Here is a 23,543-nt window from a genome sequence, read left to right on the forward strand (position 1 = left end):
TTATACATATCTTCATTTATATGATGTGTTTTAGTATTACAACTCTTGAGATTATCTCAGTGGGTTTTCTTTTAAATGTTTAATTAAAAAGTCATTATTGAGCCCGATGGAGGTGGTGCATGCCTTTAATCGAGCACTTGGGAGGCAGAGGCAGGCAGATCTCTGTGAGTTCAAGGCCAGTCTGGTCTACAAATAGAGTTTCAGGACAGCCAGGGCTGTTACAAAGAGAAATCCTGTTTTTTGTTTTTTGTTTTTTTTTAATTATTATGTATGTGTACATGATACATGTATGTATGATCATCCCTGATATGGCATGGATGTAGAGATCAAAGGACAACTTTGTGGAGTCAGTTTTCTCCTTACATCTGTATGTGGATTTGGGGAATCCAACTCTGCTTGACCAGTAACTCAGACTTGACCAGCAAGGGCTGAACCATTGCGTCATCCTACAGCAGTTTTTTATTGCCCCCCACCCCCATTCCTTTACATTGTATCTCTGGCTGGCCTGGAACTCATTGTGTAGACAGGATGGCCTCAAATTTAAGGCGATCTGCCTGTCCCTGCCTCCTAAGTGCTAGGATTGCAGGCATGTGCCACCACACACTACATTCACATCAGGTTTTATAATGCTACTATGTACAGGAGATCCTGATTACAGATCAGTCAGAAGGTGTGTGGAGGTTAGGTAATTTGCCCAAGATTATACAAGAAGCCCAGGGCATATTTTATGTTGGCAAGAATGCAGTGTGCCACCAGACAGCTAGTATGAAAAAAAAAAAAAAAAAAAGATGACACATCTGAAGGAATTTTATTTAAAATAGCAAACACTGGTGGCTGTCTCTCCTGGTCTGGTCCTGTAGAGGCTCTCGGTGGAAGGGATGCTGTGAGAAGACCACAGATTTCCTTCTGCACTTCGGAGTTAAAAAACTGTAAGGAGACTCTGGCCAATCTGTGAGTGTTCTGTAATGTGTTCCCAGGTAGAACATAACTGTGGCCGGGCAGTGGTGACTCACACCTTTAATCCCAGCAGTCAGGAGGCAGAGGTATCTATGAGTCCCGGGCTAGCCTGGTCTACAGAGCTAGGTCTAGGAAAGTCAGAGCTACACAGAGAAACCCTGTCTCGAATCCCACCCCCCCAAAAAGAAGATAACTGTGAGGGATTCTGTGTAAAGGACTTTCTTGTGAGTGTCGAGTTAGACCTCCAATAATTTAGCAGGTGGGCTGTGCTGCAGTTTACTAGCACGGCACTTGCCTGGGATGGCGGATGGCTCTGGCTTAATCCCCATCACCAAGGAGGGAAAACACAAAAGACATTTGTCCAGCTGGGCCTGCTGCTACCTACCTGAATTCTAAATACTCAGGAAGCTGAGACAGGATTATCTTAAGTTTAGGGCCAACATGGGCTACACATAGAGATGGTTAGTCAGAAAAAAAAAAAAAAGCAATACTATTTATTTATTTATTTATTTATTTATTTATTTATTTTTACTTTATAGCCCAGGCTAGCCTGAAACTCACCATATAGTCCAGACTGACCTGGAACTCATAGCGGTCCTGCCTCAGCCATTAGAGTACTGGGATTATAGGCATAAACCCCCACACCCTAATTTTAAAAAGATGAATAAGTCTCTAGCCTTCTACTATATTGTTCTTTGACTTCTAATTATGGTGTCCTACCTGAGTGAGTAGTAATATTGGGTCTAGAATATCCCAGCCCTGTCCTATCTTCTAGTCATATGCCTCAATTCCTTTCTTGTGTACCTCTACTCTTCTGATTCAGGCAGGGAAACATCTGAAACGCCATCAACTGGAAAAGCATTATTTCCTTTTATGCTTAGTGATGCAAAGCTCTGTGGGCAGGGTCTTCGGAGCAGCAAATCCTGGCTGAAGGTTTTGCACTCTTGTCTTGAATAGTCCTGGCTCCTTTGGCAAGTACTGGGAAGGAAAAAAAAAGGGGGAAGAAGACCACTGGTGACAGAAGGGATGCTGGGCAGGGCAGAGCAGGGCAGGGCAGGGCAGGGCAGGGCAGCTCGTGGAGAGGTTTGGCAAGGCATTCTCCGTGGCTTTTACCAGATGTTTGCTGTCGGGATCTCCAGTGGCGGTGTCTCCTCTCTTTTTGAAACTCCTGCACCTCACACGTCAATGCATATTTTAATGATTATCAGTTGTCACTAGACTGATGTAGGAGAAATGGGGACAATGAGGCAGGAAAGGTTCTGGGTCTTCAGTGCAGCGGACTGCGTCCTGTTTCCCTCTTCCCATCCTTTATTTCCTCTGCGAGGAAGAGAACGAAGAACAGGAACACAGCACTCTGCTTTTTCTCAGATAGCTGTGTAACCTGTAAGGGGGCAGACTTGGGGACCCACATTTGCTTTTTTCCTTGACCATCTTCCTCTTTTCCTATGTCCCCTCTTCTGACTGGCCTTATTATGAAAGGAAGGGCTGTTTCCCTCCTCTCCATTCTTCCACCTCCTCCTCTTTACCACACTTTTTTTTTTCTTTTTACCTCTGCATTGTGGCCTCTTGACCTCCCTACCGAGTTACAAAAGTAGAATCCTTGAAGGGATGCTGCTGTGGGAATGTTAATGAGCCTTCCCCACAAAGGGGCAAAGACTTTACTTCACTGAATTGGAAAAAAAGCCCCTTTCAAAAGGGATTTCTGTGTGTGGTGAAGTGGAGAGGGGAGGGGAAGGGGAGAGAGGGAGGGAGAAGGACGGGACAGGAGAGGAGAGAAGGCCAAGAGAGTAAGAAGAGACAGAAATGCAAAAGGAAGAGATGCCATGTCCGGAAAATACGAAAGTAGCCATCTTCCCCCCTCAATCTGTGATCTAATTCCTGGAAAATTAACTAAGGACTTGGTTCTCAAGACCCAAAGGGCACTGCAGATGGTACACAACAGGAAAAGGGGCTCATTTCCTTCATCATCATCACTGTTCCATCCCTCCTGAGAGCCCGAGGCTCTGGGGGAAGAGTCTAGCTGGAGAAGCTGGTGGCTCTGAGATTCTTTATGACGTTTTCTAATATTTGTCAGTATTTCCAGCTTTGGTTTCCTTACTGCCCATTGGTCTAATACTACGGATGGCTTGTAGTATTGTTAAAGTCCTTAGTTCACAAAACCAGACCCCAGACCATGTGAGCATCAGCCAGTTCTCTCATTTGTGTAGAGAGAGGTTGTTTCTGGCTTTGCTCAGATGTATGTTAAGAGGCCAGAAAAATAGTTCATGGAGTAAAACACACCTGTTGTGTAAGTCTAAGCACCTGAGTCTGGTCCCTGGGACGGATGCTAGGAGAGAACTGACTCCCATATGTTGTTCTCTTACCTTCACATGCATGCTGTGGCACCCACTCATATGTCATATGTATACACATACATACATATACATTCACACACAGACACATCATACACACAAGCACATACACATATACACTAATACACTCATCATAGTACACACACAAGGCATCCCCCCCAACACACATGTATACACAATACACTTATACGTCATATGCACAGACAGACACGCACACGTAAGGAATAATAAAGTGGGTCTGGCCCCTTCTTTGTGGAGCATTGTGCCTACTTGTCACTTCTTCCACAGGCCTCTCTTCTGAAACTACACAGACTAAATCCCCTGTTGCTTCCTGGCAACCAGACATTCCTGCCTGCTGGTCTTGCCTTCTCTAGGCTGATCTGAACACCGGTGAACCCGTATCATGGTTTCCAGACCATTCTAAGTTTCCCAGAGTCTCCGAATCTCTTTACCATCCCCCCTTTTGTTTTTGTTTGTTTGTTTTTGTTGTTGTTTTGTTTTTACACTGGGTCTCACTATGTATTTTTGGCTGGCCTTGAACTCACAGAGATCAGCATGCCTCTATCTCCTAAGGGCTGGTTTAAAGGTGTGAGCCACTATGCCTGGTGTAGCTCATTTTCTTCTTAAATGTGATCATTAAAATACCAAGCGTCTGGGGACATAGTAGGTCAGTTGGTAGAGTGTTTGCCTAGGCTGCAGGAGGCCCTAGGTTTAATCCCAGCACTACATATAACCAGGTGTGGTGCCCCATGTCTGTAATCCTAGTATTTGAGAGGTAGAGGCAGGAGGATCATGAGTTTTAGGTCATCCTTGGTGACATAGCAAATCTGAGGCCAGCCGAGTTGCATGAGACTATATATCAAGAACTGGAAGAAAATAAAAACAAAAACCTAGAGGAAGTGGAGGGGTCTCAGCTGTACAGTACCTGCCCCTGCTCAGGTTCTTCTGTAAGACCTTAGGTTCTAGCCCCAGTACCACAATAAAACTAAAATGAAGGGCTGACTGATGTGGTGGCTCAGCAGTTAGTAACACTTGCTGCTCTTCCAGAGGGTAAAAGTTTGGTTCTCAGCACCCATGTCAGGTAGCTCACAGCTATATGTAACTTCAGTTCCACAGGATCAAACACTTGTACTCACCTGTACACTGCTGCCCCCCATAAGTAAAAATCATAGAAATTAATCTTAAAAAAAAAAAAAGGAGCCAGGTGTGGTGGGGCACGCCTTTAATCCCAGCACTTGGGAGACAGAGGCAGGCGGATCTCTGTGAATCCCAGGACAGCCAGGGCTACATAATAGGGAGACCTTGTCTCAAAAGACTAAAAAATAATAAAATAAAGCAAAAACATGAGCATGAAGCTAATTTGGTGTCAAAACTAGCTCATTTTAAGGCTAGGATAAGTAGCTCACACTTGTGAACACAGCACTTAGGAAGCTGAGGCAGGGGGATAGTGAATCGGAGACCATTCTGGACTACAGAAGGAGTTCTAGGCCAGCTAGGACTACATAGTGAGACCCTGTCTCTCCCCTCCCAGGAGATCATCAAAAGGCAAATTGCCTTTTTTAAGAAAAGATTTATTTATATGCATTGACTTTTTTTCCCCCTCATATATATCTCTGTGAGGGTGCCAGATCCTCTGGACCTGGAATTGCAGACAGTTGTGAGCTGCCATGTGAGTTCTGGGAATTGAACCCAGGTCCTCTGGAAAAGCAGCTGGTGCTCTCACCCACTGAGCCATCTCTCCATCCCCAGCAAATTGCTGTTTTTATTTTTCATTTTTTTGGTTTTTGAGACAAGGTTTCTTTGTGTAACAGCTCTAGCTGTCCTTGAACTCAATTTGTAGATTTACCAGGCTAGGTAAGTCGCTTTTTTTTTTTTTTAATTTTAATTTTTAAATTATTATTATTTTTTTTCAAGGCAGGGTTTACTGTGTAGCTTTGGAGCCTGTCCTGGAACTCCCTCTGTAGACCAGGCTGGCCTCAAACTCAAAGAGATCCTCCTGCCTCTGCCTCCCAAGTGCTGGGATTAAAGGCATGCGCCACCACTGCCAAGTTTAATTTTAATTTTTAATAAATTTATTTATTATTTATTTTACATCCAAGCTGTAGGTCCCCCTCTCTCTCCTCCTAGTTCCTTTCCCCCACACCTCTTCCGTCCCCACCTCCCAATTCACTCCTCCTCTGTTTCTGTTCAGGAAAGGGCAGGTCTCCCTTGAGTATCAACAAAACAGGGCATATCAGTTGCAGGAAGATTAAGCACCTCCTCATGTATTAAGGCTGGGCTAGTATGAGGAGGTAGGGTCCCAAAAGCCAGTAAAAGAGACATCCTCTGCTCCCACTGTTAGGAGTCCCACAAGAGGACCATGCCTTACATATAACACATGTGTAACGGCTAACATATGCAGAGTGCCTAGATACAAACTGCTTTTTAAAGATGTATTTTATTTGTATTTATTTATGTAAGTGTGTACATGTGCATATGAATGTGGGTGTCTGCAGAGGCCAGAAAAGCTTGTCAGCCCCCTGAAGCCAGAGTTTTTCTTCTTGCATACAACCTTGTCATTTGAGTACAACATCACAGTTACAGATGCCAGAACAGTGAAAGGAGAAGGTGACCAGGATGAGACTCTAAGAGGAGAAAAATGAGAAGCCATTTGGGTACCTTAGTTCCCAATGCCTTTTCCTGGCCTTTGAACTGGTGATTCCCAAATACTGCAGTCACATGAAGAATTTATGGAAAGTTCATATGCTTGCACTCTGCCCCAGTAAGAAGAATCTCTGGAGGTAAAACTCAAAGTTTAAACAGTCTCTTAGATGTTTTTCGCAGAGTGAATTTTGAGACACTCCCTTGGTTTCTGGCTTCTGACCCCAGCCTTCAGACAGGTAGAGGCTGCTGGCTTCTGACCCCCAGCCTTCAGACAGGTGGAGGCATGCAGATAAGTGACAAGGGACCCTCCTTGACCAGTGAGTGGATAACATGCTTCTCAAGTGTACATACAACTCTTGACCAGAGCTTGTCAGTGGTGTTAAAAGATGTACGCACCTTTAGCCATCTAATTGAGATATCAAACTCAAAATGGGATTTGTCCTAAAAGTAAAACTATAGTCACATGGAGGTCCAAGAACCCTTTGGCATTTCATTTGACGACTCTTTTCTCAGGACACAGCTCTGTTCTTTTTCTAGTTTCTTCATAGAAACACAGGCATTTTATCGGAGCTGGTTTTCTACCTTCTGAAGACCTGGAACATTACGGCTCTATAACTTGATTTAGTTGGGAGAGGACTGAATCAGGAATCTGGAAATACATGTGAGATATCTACTCATGACAATAATCTTCACTTTGGGCCTTTGAATGTATTATCTTATTTTAGCATTAAAGTGGCTTTTCAAAGGGTGTATGATATACATAGATTTAGTTGCAGAATCTCATTTCATAAAAGGTAGGCCTCATTCATTTTGTTTTCCTTGTTCATGCAGCACATCTTAATATACAAGTTGGGAAACTGGGCGGCAGAAAGGCAAAATAGCTTCCTGCTCAAGGTCTCCAACCTGGTCAGTGGAGAGCTGGAAATTCGTGTTAGCAGTGCTTGACTGGACAGCCTTTTCTTTACCCCAGTGGGACACTGTTGCCTGCCATCCTGTTGATTTCTGTCTAATTCATGAGCCCCATTTTCTTGCTACAGAACTGATAAATGGCTTAAACTTCAAGATTAAAAAAAAAAAAAGAGAGAGAGATACTGAACCCGGCAGTGGTGGCGCACACCTTTAATCCCAGCACTGGGAGACAGAGGCAGGTGGATCTGTGAGTTTGAGGCCAGCCTGGTCTACAGAGTGAGTTCTAGGACAGCCAGGGCTACACAAGGGAAACCCTGTCCAGAAAAACAGAAGCAAAACAGATATGGAACATCTATGAGGAGATGTGCACAGTGCACCTGGCTCTTGGCATTACATGGACTGTCCTGTTGGTTGTCCTGTTAGCAAAAGGACACAAGCAGTGCCCAGCGGACGGGAGGGGAGTGCCCGGGGAGAGCCTCGCAAACAGTCTGACTAGAGGGCTGCCTAGCCTCTCTTTCAGGTGGCAGTTGCCATGGTGTTTTAGGGGAAGAGGGAGGGAGTGAAGAGCAAGGAGGGCCTTTCAGAGTCTGGGCTGGTATTCCTTTTCAGAGTGCATTCCCTCAGGGATGGCAGGAATTTAAACATTCCAGGGAGGGAGGACAGGGCTCACTCTTGGCTTTCCTTTAAATACCAGAGAAACTGGAGTTTGTGAAGAGGAGAGAGGTAACGGGACAGGAAAGGAGGGTGTGGGGGAAGGGCTGAGAAGGCTAGGGTGAGAGTGTGGAGGTGTAGAAGTGTGTGTGTGTGTGTGTGTGTGTGTGTGTGTGTGTGTGTGTGTGTATGTGTGTGTGTGAAATTATAAGAACCGTTTGTTAAAATTCTGGGGATCCTAAGGTTGCCCATTAGTAAGAAACAGGAACAAGAGGGCTGTGAGAAACCCAAACCCCTAACCAAGCCTTCCGAACAGAGAAGAACAACGAACCAGAAAGACAAAGAAGGGTCAAGTTTCAGAGGCAAGTTTTTGGAGCATCTAGGATATATACTGCAGAATGTTAGAAATGACGTGTCACTTCACCTGGATGTGGTGGCACACGCCTTTAATCCCAGCAGAGGCAGGCAGATCACTGAGTTTGAGGCCAGCCTGGTCTGGGTTCGGGTTTTAGGAGAGCCAGGGCTATATAGAGAAACCTTATCTTAAAAAAAAAAAAAGAAAGAAAGAAAGAAAGAAAGAAAGAAAGAAAGAAAGAAAGAAAAGAGGGGCTGGAGAGAAGGTTCAGTGGTTGAGAGCACTGGCTGTTCTTCCAGAGGAACAGGGTTCAATTCCCAGCACCCACACGGCAGCTCACAACTGTCTGTAACTCCAAGATATGACACCCTCATACAGAGACATGCATGCAGGCAAAACCACCAATGCACATAAAAAAAATAAAGAAATTATATAAAAAAGAAACAGTGGGTCATTTCAATTTAGTAGAAATGTGGTTCCAGGATTTGGAGCTAGAATGGGTCTTAGAGATCATCTCTAAATTGAACTTTTCAGGGGGTGGGGATTTAGCTCAGTGGTAGAGCGCTTGCCTAGCAAGCACAAGGCCCTGGGTTCGATCTTCAGCTCTGGAAAAAAAAAAAAAGAAAGAAAGAAAGAAAGAAAGAAAGAAAGAAAGAAAGAAAGAAAGAAAGAAAGAAGTTGAACTTTTCAGATGAGGAAACTGGAACCCATAGAGATTAAATGACTTTCTTAAGAGACTTTCAGGAAGCAGGGTTTATCTTAGGAACTTGTTCTTCCCACTTTACTACAACCCAGAGAAGACAAGGTAAAGAAATGGGGGAGATGTTCAGTGTGTGAAATGTTTGCTGTGTAAACACGTGAACCAATATAAAAAACCTGGCCTATGGTCTCAGCGCTGAGAGGCCAAGGCAGGCAGATCCTGGGAGCCTTGATGGCCAGCTAGTCTAGCCATTTGGAGAGCTCCCATCAGAGGGGCTGGAGAGGTGGCTCAGCTGTTAAAGAGAACCTACTGCTCTTGCAGAGGTCTGTGTTCAGTTCCCAGCACCCACATGGGATAACTACCTGCAACTCCATTTCCAGGGGACCTGATCCCTTCTGAGGGCCATTCCTATGCACATACCCACACACAGATGTACACATATACATATAATTAAAATGTTAAAAATAAGATGGAGTGAACTGAGAAAATTCTCCATGCTAACCTCTAGCTTCTACAGGCACATAAACATATACTTACGCAAAACACCACACACACACACACACACACACACACACACACACACACACACACACCAGAAACAGGAACAAGTAGAAAGCAAAGCAGATAGTAATCCAATGTCTTGGTGCTCTCTAGAATTTCCCCTTTTTCTTCAACATTGTCGGGGTAATAGTAACATCTCAGCAGCTGATTAGTAAGCTACTGTTCATTCATTAAACTGTCAGATAATAATTCATTCCATTTTAGACATCACTCCTAGGAAAGGAAGCCCTTGGTGACTAAGTACTGAAAAAAAATCCCCTTCTCTTTTTGTGCTGGTGATTAAACTTTAGAGTGAGGCTTTAATTACCTGCTAAGCACACACTCTACCATTGAAGTGTGTCCCAGTTCCTAGGTACTGAGAATATTTTGATGATATCTAATAATATATGGGGTATATTAGAATAGCGCACAGGCTGTTGTAAGCTACTCTATTCCAATAATGGCTGTTTCCTAAATCCAAGAATTCAATAGTTGTTTGGTCCGTGAGGATGGATGTCTCAGCTGGTCTTCAGTAATTCTGGAATCCTGAAGAAGTAGGCTCTAATATAGCGAAGGACTGGATTTTACAGGGAGAGTGAGGGCAAGCAGGCAAAGAGCAGTGCCTTCCTTCTCTCCGTGTCCCTTTTATAGACTGCTGCCAGAAGATGTGGTCCAGATTTAAGGTGGATCTTTCTGCCTCAAAAGATACAGATTTAGCATGGCTCTTCCCACTTCAAATGATTCAATCAAGAAGAAGCCCTCACAGGTGTACCCAGCTGCTTGGGTTTTAGTGAATTCCAGATGTAGTCAAGTTGACAACCAGTAACCATCACATATCCCCTCTCTTTTCTTGTGCCCTCCCTTCCTGCTGATCCCCTTCCTTATGTGTGTGTGTGTGAGTGTGTGTGTGTGTGTGTGTGTGTGTGTGTGTGTGTGTCCCAGTGAGTTTAATTAGTGTACTTAAGGAACATGGATGAAGGGTTTTGTTTTTTTGGTAGTGGTAACTAGTAAATACATATCAATATAAAACAGATTTTGGCCGGGCGGTGGTGGCACATGCCTGTAAATGTGAACTGCCATGTGGTTGCTGAGAATTGAACTCTGGACCTCTGGAAGAGCAGCCAGTGCTCTTAACCTCTGAGCCATCTCTCCAGCCCAACCACCAGCACTTTCTCAGTGATATTTGCATATATGCTTCTGAGAAACCAGGGATACCTGCCTTGTAAGCAGGTATAAAATACTTTTTGAGGTATCGTAATGGGCAAGACAAGAAGGGAGTGGGTGACACCATAGAAATTCTGGAGGCCGTGACAGCTGGTAGAGGAGATTTATAGGAGCTGATGACTCTTTAACCTAGGCTGGCCTGGAACTCAGGTTGGTCTTGAACCAATGGCAATCTCCCTGCCTCAGTTTCTTAAGTGCTGGGACTACTGGAGTGAACCAACAGGCCTGGCTTTGATAGCACTTGTGGACAGCGGGTACATGGGGACGTAGACAGAGGTGAGGAGAGGGCCAGTGGATTTTGGAACAGAGACTGGACATGACATGGGAGGGATTCAATGACCTGATTATGTGTCTATGAGGTTTAGGGTTGTCTCTGCCCCTCCCCCCCCATCTTGTTCAATTACTTTCACCATTTTTTGGTTGAGTGTGTGTGTGTGTGTGTGTGTGTGTGTGTGTGTGTGTGAATTAGTTTAAGTCTGAAAGAAAAGAGGATGAAGATAGGACCCTGGGAAAATAGGTATGTTACTCAAGAGTTTTTTTTTTTTTTTTTAAACTCATTGCTTATGTTTATCTCTACAGATATTCACCATCCTCCTATATACATTGGCCTAAAGTATTAAGGCAAAAATGATGGAACATATTTATTTACAACCGGGTCTCCTCCAGATACAATGAATATTCTGCAGCTTGGCTCAGATTTAAATTTAAATTGCCTCCACTTACGGCCTGCATGACCTTAGGCATTCTATCTCACTTCTAAGGATCTTAGTTTCTTCCTATGCAAATTCAGGCTATTAGCACTTACTTTACAGGATTGTGGTGGAGATTTAGCAGAATTCAGTGAAAGCCTTCGGCCTAGTGCCTGGCAGTCTTCCAAATTCACTACTTTTGATAGCTAACTTCACTTCCCTGTTTTCCATGGACAACGAATTGAACTCAGGACCCCTGGAAGAGCAGTCAGTGCTCTTAACCTCTGAGCCATCTCTCCAACCCCAACAGCTATTGTTATTTGTGTGTATGTGCGTACATGGGGGCGAGGCAGAGGTCAATGTCAGGTGTTGAGTGTACTCAATAAACTTCATCCTATTCTGTTTCACAAGGTGAATTCTACCATTGACCAAGAGTCTCTCTTCCCTACTAGGTACTTTATTGGCTGGCCATAAGAGCTAAAGACCAAAACAACCCCTTTAAAAAAATAAAATAAAATCCCTGGGGGCTGGAGAGATGGCTCTGAGGTTAAGAGCACTGACTGCTCTTCCAGAGGTCCTGAGTTCAATTCCCAGCAACCACATGGTGGCTTACAACCATCTGTAATGAGATCTGGTGCCCTCAGCAGTCGTACATGCTGCATATATAATAAATAAATAAATCATAAAAAATTTAAAAAATCCAAACAATTGAACCAAGCCCCAACAAAATTAAACCAAAAAACAAGTACCGCCCACTTCTTGTGCTAAAAAGAGCACTATCTGCTGTACCCTTCTCCGTGCAGCCCTCCCAACCACGCCTTCTGTGTCCGTAGGCACCTCGTGTTCAAATTTACCACATTCTTTCCAGTTTTCAACGATTGCTATATCTGCTGTTGCTCAGAAGCCGGGAGGAGCGTAAAAGGATTATGAGTTGCTGCTGATTTCTCCCTCCTTCCCTCCCTCCCTCTTTCCTTCCTTTTTTGTTTTTTTGAGTCAGGGTTTCTCTGTGTGGCTGTCCTGGAACTGTAGACCAGCCTGGCCTCAAACTCACTGAGCTGGGATTAAAGGCTTGTGCCACCACCGCCCGACTCACTGCTTGATTTCTTAAGTTTGCTCTGCATTATTTTTCACTTTTGACCAAGTGTTCATGTGTATTTAGAAGGGGCTAACCAGACTTCTCCGGAATGCCCAGCGAGTAGATGTAAGGCAGTGAGACATTGCCACCTGGTGGCAGAAATGTCAAACTACCACTCAGAGGAGACCTAATTAATGCAAAGATCTGATGTTTCGGAGGCTCTCCGGGAGAGACGTTTAACACATTCTCCTCAGCATAAATTACCCTAGGATTTAAACATTGTGTTAAGGGCTGGAGAGATGACTTCGAGGTTAAGATGATGTACTCTCGCAGAGGACCTGAATTCTGCTGCCAGCGCTCTCACTGGGCAGCTCACAACTGGCTGGACCTTCAGCTTCTGGAGATCTAAAGCCTCTGGCTTCCATGGGCACCGCCACTCACGCGCGCACACGAACACACAATGAAAATATACTGATCACTTTTTTTTTTTCTCTCTATGTAACATTCCTGGCTGTCCTGGAACTCATTCTGCAGACCAGGCTGGCCTCAAACTCATAGAGATCCACCTGTCTCTGTCTCCTTAGTACTGAGATTAAAGGTATGTACCACCACTGCCTGGCCTGATGACTTCTTTTCTAATTCAAAAATGGGGTGATTTTTTTTTTTCTAGAGCTGCTCTACCACTGAGCTAAATCCCCAACCCCTGGGGTGACCTTTTGGGGAGTGTGTGGTAATGCTGGGGATCCCCCCAAGAGCCTTATGTTTGCAGAGCACGCATTCTCATAGAGCTGAGCTGTACCCCCATTACATCAGAATCGCCTATCTGAATGTCTTGCTCTTGTTACAAATGCAGTGAGACCCGAGAGCCATGCAGCACGGTCCGTCTTCTGTCCATTTCTCTTGGGAAGCAACCTTTGCCAGCGTGCAGATGGAAGGTGCCTTTTTGATGTAGTTTCTTTGGTTCCTCCCGGGGCTGAAATTTTCTGCTGCAGTGGGTTACTGTGTCCTCAATTCCCCCAGCTACAGCCATTGCCACAGGTACCTAATCTTGCGTCTGGAGGCAAGCACGCCAGGGGACCCGCAACAGATGTTCTGTATTGTTAAGTTAGAAAGCTTCAGGAAGAACTTACAGTGTAGAAGAGGTACACATTCAAGTTTGATGGCCGGGGATGGAGTGCCCAGAACGCTTGAGGTCGTGAGTTCAACACCCAACACTGTCCTCCCAAACAAACAAACAAAATCGCCGGGGCGGTGGAGGCGCACGCCTTTAATCCTAGCACTCGGGAGGCAGAGGCAGGTGGATCTCTGTGAGTTCGAGGCCAGCCTAGGCTACCAAGTGAGTTCCAGGAAAGGCACAAAGCTACACAGGGAAACCCTGTCTCGAAAAACCAAAACAACAACAACAACAACCAAAACCAAAACCAAAAAAAAAAACCAAACCACCCAAAACAAAACAAAAACAAACAAACAAACAAAATCAATTCCTGCTGGGGATTTAGCTCAATGGTGGTAGAGCGCCTGAGGGTTCGATCTTCAGCTCTGACCAAAAAAAAAAAAAAAAAAAAAAAAAAAAAAATCAAGTCCTAGTTCACCTGAGTTTTCCCTTTTACTGTTTAAGAGAAGGGAACTCAAGTCTTAGGTCTTCACAGAAAGGAATGTCCCCGTGGGCACTCCTGCTGCTAATCCGACACTGGAGTGACCAAGGCTCTCAATTCTCAAGGGAGCTCCTTCATCTCATCCCGCATCAGTGAGAGCTGAAAGCTTGCTGGCCTCTGCAGGAGATGACTGACTAACAACCACATCTCCTAGAGTTCTTTACTGTGATCTTGGGTTAGTAAGATCAACATAGAACCTGTTTTGCTTATACCTTTTCTTCATCAGCAAAGTGCTGGTCCTTGCATGCAGGAGATCTTCTCAGAGGGCCTTAGCATCAGACTCCCTGTCGTGGAGGGCACCAGCCTCAACACAGATTTATTTGTCATTGATTTAAGAGAAAATGGAATCACATCACTTTCCCCTTCTTTTTCGTCTTTAGCTCCTCCCTCTGTCCTCTAACCCTCCCATGGCTTCTACCCCCCATTTTCAAATCGATAGCCTTGTTTCCTTTGATTATTATTGGTTTATTTGCATGTATATGTACGCACAAATGTGTAAGTACAACCTGCTGAGTTGTTTTCGTTGTTTGTGTGTATAGGGTTCCAGTCCTGGATAACTAGTGAGGGGCTTATCTCCGGGAGAGGCTAATTTCCCCTCCCCAGCAGTCACTAGATGGCTGTAGTTATTGTCTATGGGTGGGACTTGGAAACAATATCCTCCTTCTATATTGCCATTGTTCTGGTATTGCTTATGCTGCCATTTCTTTCTTCTTTTTTTCTTTCTTTTTTTGAGACAGGGTTTCTCTGTGTAGCTTTGGTGCCTGTCCTGGATCTCGCTCTGTAGACCAGGCTGGCCTCGAACTCACAGAGATCTGCCTGGCTCTGGCTCTACCGAGTCCTGGGAATAAAGGTGTGTGCTACCACTGCCTGGCTATGCTGCTATTTCTAGGAGAGACTGTTTCACAGCCGTCTTCCTGGTCCTCTGGCTCTTTCAGTGTTTCTGCATCCCTTTCCATGATGTTCTACATCAGAACTTTGCCACTTCACCCTGAGGATAAGTTAGAACCACCTGTAAACAGACATTTCCCAACTACCTGCTCCCAAAGAATCACTCAGAGGCTTAATATAAATTATAAGTCCTTGGCCAATAGCTCAGACTTCTTACTAAGTAGCTCTTATATTTTAAGTTAATCCATATTCCTTCTTTATACTCTGTCATGTGGCAGTACCTTTATTAGCATGGTACCTTCATCGGCTCCCTCTGCATCTCTGACTCCTCCCTTCCTCTGCCCAGTGCCCTCTGTGTCTGGGTGTCCTGCCTATACTTCTTGCCTGGCTACTGGCCTGTCAGCTTTTTATTAACCAATGAGAGCAATACATATTCACAGTGTACAGAAGGATTAATCCACAACATTTCCCCCTTATTGTCTACTTAAAAAGGAAGATTATATATATATGTATATATATATATACATATATATATATATCTTAGAACAGTTATTAAATAAGAATTACAGTAACAATATCTAACCAATCTATTCACATTTGGTAAAATTAGAGAAAATACTTAATTATCTATCTTATCTTGATATGGTGCCCAACATGGGGTACCAGATGATGCAGAAATCTAATTAATCTTATCAATAAAATTCAGGAGTCAGATATCGAGTCAGAAAGATCAGAGAAGCGGGGAGCAGCCACAGTTGCTTCCCACCTCTTTGGTTCCTCTGACCAAAAGGGCCTAGATCCTCTCTCTGCCCCATCTTATCACTTCCTGTCTCCTCTCTGTACAGACCTCCAGACCTCTATGGTTAACTAGAGGCTAGCTCTGCCCTCTGACTCCAAGCAAAAGCTTTATTTGTCAGAACACAAACAAAATATCACACAACCATCCTTCTTTCCCCCTCCCCCCATTATGGTTGCATATGTGTATGCATGTTCACATGTGTGGTTGTATGTATGGGCAGGTATTTGTGTGTGTATGGACATGGAGGCCTGAGACCAATGTCATAAGTCTTTCTTTGTTTAAAAAAATTTTTTTTAAAAATAAAGATTTATTTATTTATTTATTGTGTGTACAATGTTCTGCCTGTGTGCCAGAAGAGGGCACCAGATCTCATTTTAGATGGTTGTGAGCCACTATGTGGTTGCTGGGAATTGAACTCAGGACCTCAGGAAGAACAGCCAGTGCTCTTAACCTGTGAGCCATCTCTCCAGCCCTAAAATTTTTTTTACTTTGTGTATGGGTGGTGTTTTGTGTGCATGTCTGGCTGTGCACCACATGCATGCAATACCCTGGAGGCCAGAAGATGTTGCATCCCCTGGAACTGGAGTTATGGATGGTTGTGAGCCACCATATGGCTGCTGAGATTAAACCTGGGTCTTCTGCACGAACAATAAGTGCTCTTAACCATGACACCATCTCTCAGCCCCTGGAAGTTTCCCTTCATCACACTCCATCTTATTCATGATGTGTGTGTGTGTGTGTGTGTGTGTGTGTGTGTGTGTGTGTGTGTCAGTTGAACCTGGAGCTGTCCAATAAGGCCAGTCTGGCTTGTCCTGTCTCTGCCTTCTGAGCACTGGAATTCCAGATGATTCATGAACTCCATTTGCTACTTAAACCACTGAGATGTCTTCCCAGACCCCTTACTCTTATTTTTTTTTTCAAACTGTTTGGCTTAATGGCTCAGGCTTCTTGTTATCTAGTTCTTTTTTTTTTTTTCCCTATTATCAGCTTGATACAGTATAAATTTTTATCCTAATAGTGAAATGTTTGATTGAGGCTTGCTCAGTAACTGAGTAAAACCAAAACTTATTATAAGCCACAGTCATCCTAGGGTCCCCCTTGCTATATAGTCTCCTTGTTTCTGTGGGTTGCAGTCTGTTCTTTGCTTTATATCTAGAATCCACTTATGAGTGAGTACATACCATGTTTGTCCTTCTGGGTCTGGGTTACCTCACTCAGGATGATATTTTCTAGTTCCATCCATTTGCCTGCAAATTTCATGCTGTCATGTTTTTTCTCTGCTGAGTAGTACTCCATTGTATATATGTACCACATTTTCTTAATCCATTCTTCAGTTGACAGGCATCTAGGTTGTTTCCAGATTCTGCCTATTACAAATAGTGCTGCTATGAACATAGTTGAGCATATATCTTTGTGGTATGATTGAGCATTCCTTGAGTATATGCCCAAGAGTGGTATAGTTGGGTCTTGAGGTAGATTGATTCCCAATTTTCTGAGAAACCACCATACTAGTTTCCACAGTGGCTGTACAAGTTTGCACTCCTACCAACAATGGAGGAGTGTCCCCTTTACTCTGCATCCTCTCCAACATTGACTGTCATTAGTGTTTTTGATCATAGCCATTCTGACAGGTGTAAGGTGGTATCTCAGAGTCGTTTTGATTTGCATTTCTCTGATGATTAAGGATGTTGAGCATTTCTTTGAATGTCTTTCATTATTTTCTTACAGCCACACTACCTTTCACACCTTCATTCTGTCTGTAGCCTACAAATACCTTTTTTTCCCTCTTCTTTTCTCGTGGTGGGGACTGAACCCAGGGCCTTATACATGTGAATGCCCTTTGTCAATGAGCTATCCTCTCAGCTTCTATCAAACACTTATTTATTTAAATAAACTAATTTGAGACAGGGTCTTATGTAGCTCAGGCTGACTGCCAGCTCTATCTAGCTGAGACTGGTCTTGAACTGTGGGTTTTCCTGTCTCCATCTCCCAAGTGCTGCCAGGTGTGTGCCACCACACCAAATGTTACATGATGCTAGAATCAAATTCATGGTGTCATGCACATAGTCTGTTCATGGAGCTATGTCCTTAGCCCTCTACCAAACGTTTATTGACTATGCTTCTTTGGTTCTAGACCTTCCAGTGACCCACAATTGCCGTTCCATTCAGATAAACCTGTCCTGAGCTCCTGAGGCCTCTTATTCCTTTGGCTGTCCCCTTACTAAAGGACCTGACCTCTCACTCTCACTGCTCCCACTGGACCCTGCTTCTCTTGATATCACATCAGTTCCTACTGCTCCACTTCCTCACGTCTAGAAGCTTTCTGATCTCAGTCTTCTCCAGACTTTACTGTTCTCCCCATAACCTCTCATGCTGGTCTGTACAGTATTCATTGTATCCATGTTGTCACTTCTACGAGATAGTCATTCATATTAGAGGAGAAATTAAGGCTTTTTTTAAAAAAAATAAAGACAGGGTTTCTCTGTATCTTTGGCTGTCCTGGAACTCACTCTGTAAACCAGGCTGGCCTTGAACCTGATTAGAGATCCACCTGCCTCTGCCTCCCAAGTGCTGGTATTAAAGGCTGCACCACCATGCCTGGCCTCTGCTTTTAAGATGACTTAGTGGTTAAAAATCACTTAGTGTTCTTAGAAGACCTGGGTTTTGATTCCCAGCATCCATGTGACAGCATACAGTTACCTGCAACTCCAGTTCTAGGGGAGCCAATGACTCCTCTGGGGCTGCTGCATGCTTCTGGTGCGCCTATATGTACACAGGCACACATATATACATATAAAAATTAAAATAAATCTTAAAAAGCAAATTTCAAATGGCATAAAGACACAAATAAACCAAACCAAACCATAAAAATATTACAAGACAATTTAGGACTCCATAAATCATGAAAAAGGAAACATGCTTATCTGGGACTTCAAATCTGGCTCGGAACCTGTGGTTGTAAGCTCGTAGGCTGCAGGGGTGAACTACTACTATTATTTTGCTGAATAGACACAGTATCAAACTGCCCTCTAAATTTGTACCAGTACACCAGTCTGTACTCACAGATTAGTGCAGCCCCCAGTCCTCATTAGGGAAGTTTCACTGTGCGGTGAGCAGTGACTACTGCAGAAACTCACAAGTTGTCGATGCCCAGAGGATAAATGACTGCGTAGTACTCAGACACAAACAAGACGCCCCGGGGCTCCGGAATAAGCTGCACACGGACTAGATATCCATCGAAGAGGAGTGACTAATCAACGACAAAAATCTCTGCTATTACATTTATTTTATTTTGTGGCTATAGTGGAACTCACTATGTAGCACAGGCTGACCTTGAACTCACAGAGATCCACCTGTTTCTGCTTCCATGCCCCGCTATTCTGAGGAATTAGAAAAATGGGTATATGGCCTTGTGGCACAGGTCAATAATAACAACTATTAGAGAGGTGAAGGCAGGAGGAGGTTGTAAGTTCAAGGCCAGCCTGTGCTGCATAGTGAGTCAAGGCCAATCAGAGCAACTTAGTGAGAAACCTGATTAAGAATAAAACGTGCAGGTAGAGCTGGTGCTTCATTGTTCACAGTATCTATAATATGGAACCAGCCTAGGTATCCATCCATAGATGAATGGATAAAGAAAGTGGAGAGCTGGCTGTGGTGGCACATGCCTTTCATCCCAGCACCTGAGAAGCAGAGACAGGTGGATCTCTGTGAGGTCTAAGGCCAGTCTAGTCTACATAGTGAGTTCCAGGACAGCCAGACCTACATAAAGAGATCCTGTCTCAAACAAACAAACAAACAAACAAACAAGCAAACAAACAAACAAACAAACACGTGGTAGATATATACAATGGAATTTTATTCAGCTATAATGAAAAAATGAAATTCTGACATTTGCAGGAAAATGGATGAAACTGGAGGTCATTGTTAGACAAAATAAAGACCCACAAAAACAAATATTGCACGTCTCTTTCTGTTCTGCCTGCATGTATGCCTGCAGGCCAGGAGAGGGCAGCAGATCTTATTACAGATGGTTGTGAGTCACCATGTGGTGAAAAGCTGTGGGGGCCAAGAGATTGTTGAAATGAAAATTTCAGTAGAGAAGAAAGTTAAACCCAAATAAATATTCTAGGACACAGAATAAAATAAATCAAAGATGGGCCAGGTGTGGTGGCACCACGGTGTTAATCCTAGCACCTGGGAGGTAGAGGCAGAGGCAGAGGCAGAGGAAGCAGAGGAAGCAGAGGCAGAGGCAGTGCCAGAGGCAGAGGCAGAGGCAGAGGCAGAGGCAGAGGCAGAGGCAGAGGCAGAGGCAGAGGCAGAGGCAGAGGCAGAGGCAGAGGCAGAGGCAGAGGCAGAGGCAGAGGCAGAGGCAGAGGCAGAGGAGGCAGAGGCAGAGGCAGAGGCAGAGGCAGAGGCAGAGGCAGAGGCAGAGAGAGGCAGAGGCAGAGGCAGAGGCAGGAGGCAGAGCAGTGGCCAAGCAGAGGCAGAGGCAGAGGCAGAGGCAGAGGCAGAGGCAGAGGCAGAGGCAGAGGCAGAGGCAGAGGCAGAGGCAGAGGCAGAGGCAGGTGGGTCTCTGTGAATTCAATACCAGCCTAGTCTACATAGGAAATTCCAGTCTAGCCATGGCTACATAGACCCTGTCTCAACAAAACAAAATAAAACAAAACGCAAAAAAAAAAAAGAAAAAAAAATATCATGTACAATAAAAAAATAGATCTGGAGTATGGAATCTATAAATCCAATGTTTGATTAATAGGTGTTTTAGGGAGAACAAAGGCCACAGAAGGGAAGAAATGATCGAGGATATTATAAAAAATTTCAAAGCTGAGGTGACACATACTTTTCTTTGTTAATTTGTTTGCATTACATTTATTTAGTGTGTGCATGTGCGTGTGCATGTGCGTGTGTGCATGCCTGAGTCATAGTGCATATATGTAGCTTTCTTAATTTCTTTGAAATACTCACTAAACTTCTAAATTTCCAATATGGAGGCCAGAGGACAACTTACAGGAATTTGTTCTCTCTTACCGTGTGTGTCTCAGTGTTCAAACTTCAGTTGTCAAGCTTGACAGCAAATGTCTTTACCTTCTGAGCCATCTCACTGGCCTGTGTGTATGGATTTATTTATTTATTTTTGAGAAAGGATCTAGGCTGCCCTCAAATACATGGTGATCCTCTTCCCCCTCGATTGCTGGGGTTATAGGTGTGAGCCTCCATGCCTGGCTTCAGACAGCATTTGTTTTATTATTTATTTATTTTTTTAAAGATTTATTTATTATGTATACAGTGTTCTGCCTGCATGTATGCCTGCACACCAGAAGAGGGCACCATATCTCATCACAGATGGTTGTGAGACATTATGTGGTTTCTGGGAATTGAATTCAGGACCTCTGGAAGTGCCCTTAACCACCGAGCCAGGTCTCCAGCCCCCACCCCTTTTTTTCATCTTTTTTTTTGAATTTAAATATATTTATTTATTAATTTTTTTCATTTTACATATCAACCCCAGTTCCCCCTCCCTCCCCTTCTCCTGCTTCCTCACCTCCCTCCCACTCTACCCCCATCCACTCCTCAGAGTGGGTAAGGCCTCCCATGGTAGTCAACAAAGTCTGGCATACCAAGTTGAAGGAGAGCCTAGCCCCTCTCCATTGTATCAAGGCTGAGCAAGGTATCCCACCACAGGGAATGGGCTCCAAAAAGTCAGTTCATGCACCTGCAGCCCCTTGTTTTATTTTGTTATTATTATATATTATATAGTCCAGGCTGGCCTTAAACTCACTATGTAGTTGTGATAGTTTGAATGTAATGGGCTCCCATAATCTCATAAGGAATGGCACTATTAGGAGATATGGCTTTTTTGGAGTGGATTTGGCCTTGTTGGAGGAAGTGTGTCACTGTAAAGGTAAGTTTTGAGGTTTTCTATGCTTAGGATACCACCCAGTGTCTGCTGACTTCCTGTTCCCTGCAAGCCGACATGTGCCCCGCCATCTTGATAATGGATTGAACCTCTGAAACAGAAAGCAAGCCACTCCAATTCAACATTTTTTTTTTTTAAGAGTTGCCATGGTCATGGTGTCTCTTCACAGCAATAGAAATGAAGACAGTAGCTAAGCATGACTTTAAACTTCTTCTTCTTCTTTTTGTTTTTTTTTGGAGCTGAGGATCGAACCCAGGACCTTGAGCTTGCTAGGCAAGTGCTCTACCACTGAGCTAAATCCCCAACCGGGACTTTAAACTTCTGATCCTCCTGCCTTCACCTCATGAGTGATGGGATTAGAGGTGTCTGCCACCACACCTTATTTTTTATGTGATGCTGGGGATCAAAAGCAGTGCTAAAGATCAATTATTTGAACAAAAAATGCTTCTACCATCCCTATTGCTCAGATAACTAAAGTGTTTTTGAGAGCTGTGTTAGGGCTGAGAAACAGATCCTAAATATGTACGTATGTACATACATACATATATACATACATACATACATACATACATACATACATACATACAGTGTGTGATGTGACACTTGTTCTGAAGAGGGTGTGCGTGAGAGTGTGGAGTAGGAATCAAGTGACTCAGAGGTGACATCAGGTAGGTGAGCAGGGGCATATTGCAATACCATTGAAAACTGAGTTCCACCATAACTGTGTGAGCTTGGGAAGGATGCTCTGGTCCAGATATGAGTGTTGCTTGGAGAGGTCTTGATTTCAGCCTCGTAAGGCTCTGTGCAGAGAACCAAGTCATGCTTGGCTTGACCTGTACAACGGTGAGCTAACAAACAGTTGCTATGGTAAGCAGCTGAATCTGTAGCAGTTGGTGAGGCAGGAATAGAAAACAAACACGCTGCCTATCGCCTTAGAAGAAGCGAAAGCATTTCATGTAGCTTTGGAGGTGTCACGCAATCTGATCCTTGCCTGTACCTGCAACAGGACCATCCATCTGTTCCCCAGGTCCTGTCTTCTAACTAGTCTCCTTTCAAACACATTGTGGTGGTTTGAATCAAAAATGTTTTCTAAAGGCTCATGGGTTTAGACAATTGGTCCCTGGTTGTTGTTGGTGTCTGTGGAACTGATTAAACCTTTAGAATAAGGAGCCTTGCTGGTGAGAAGCAGGTCACTCATTGGTGGTGGGTTCTGAGTGTTGATAGTCCTGCTCCACCTCTAGTCCGATCTCTCAGCTTCTATGTGCAGTCCAGATGTTCTTTCCACTTCCTGCTTTTGCTGTCATGCCTCCCCTGCCATTATGGGCTCCAACCCTCTGGAACTATAAGCCAAAAACTCTACCTGAAGTTGCTTTCTGTCATGGTTTTTTTTTTTTTTTTTTCCTTCAAGACAGGGTTTCTTTGTGTAGCCCTGGCTGTCCTGGAACTCACTCTATAGACCAGGCTGGCCTCAAACTCACAGTGATCTGCCTGCTTCTACCTCCCGAGTGTTGAGATTAAAAAACAAGGAGTAATTTGGAGAGGAAAAGAACACTAGAAAGCTCAAGACTGCAGTAAAGTCATATGCTGAAAAAGAGGTTGTATTTGTAAACAGATGTTAGCATCATGAATGAGAAGCCTTCTGCTCTGCACTGAATGGAACATAAGGTGGCATCAGGGCAAGACTTCACCCAGCTCAAGCTACAACTTGTGAATGAGAACCTAAGGGTTTCTTGACCTTAGAAATGGATTGCATACAAAAGCTGATGCAACTGTGGTCCAGTGGGTCAGGTCCATGCTAAGCTAGCAGCTATACTGCCACTGCCACTGCCATTCAGGTGGTACTTGTTTTGGAGGTGTGAAAGCTTTATCCTGGGAATTTTATCTTAAAAACAACAGCAAAACAACGACGACAACAACAACAACAACAACAACAACAACAAACAACACTGCGTTATGGAAAATTTCAAGACTACGTGAGTGAATTGTAAAGTGAGTCTATTTTTTGTTTTGAGACAGGGTTTCTCTGTATAACCCTGGCTATCCTGGAACTCACTCTGTAGACCAGGCTGACCTTGAACTCACAGAGATCTGCCTCTTATGTTTCCCAAGAGCTGGGATTAAAGGTGTGGGCCATCACTGCCAGACTACGAGTTCTGTTTTGCAAGCAAGAGTTTCCTGTCCTGACTGCCC

This window comes from Onychomys torridus, chromosome 9 (genome assembly GCF_903995425.1).
Source record: "Onychomys torridus chromosome 9, mOncTor1.1, whole genome shotgun sequence".
NCBI classification, from domain to species: domain Eukaryota; kingdom Metazoa; phylum Chordata; class Mammalia; order Rodentia; family Cricetidae; genus Onychomys; species Onychomys torridus.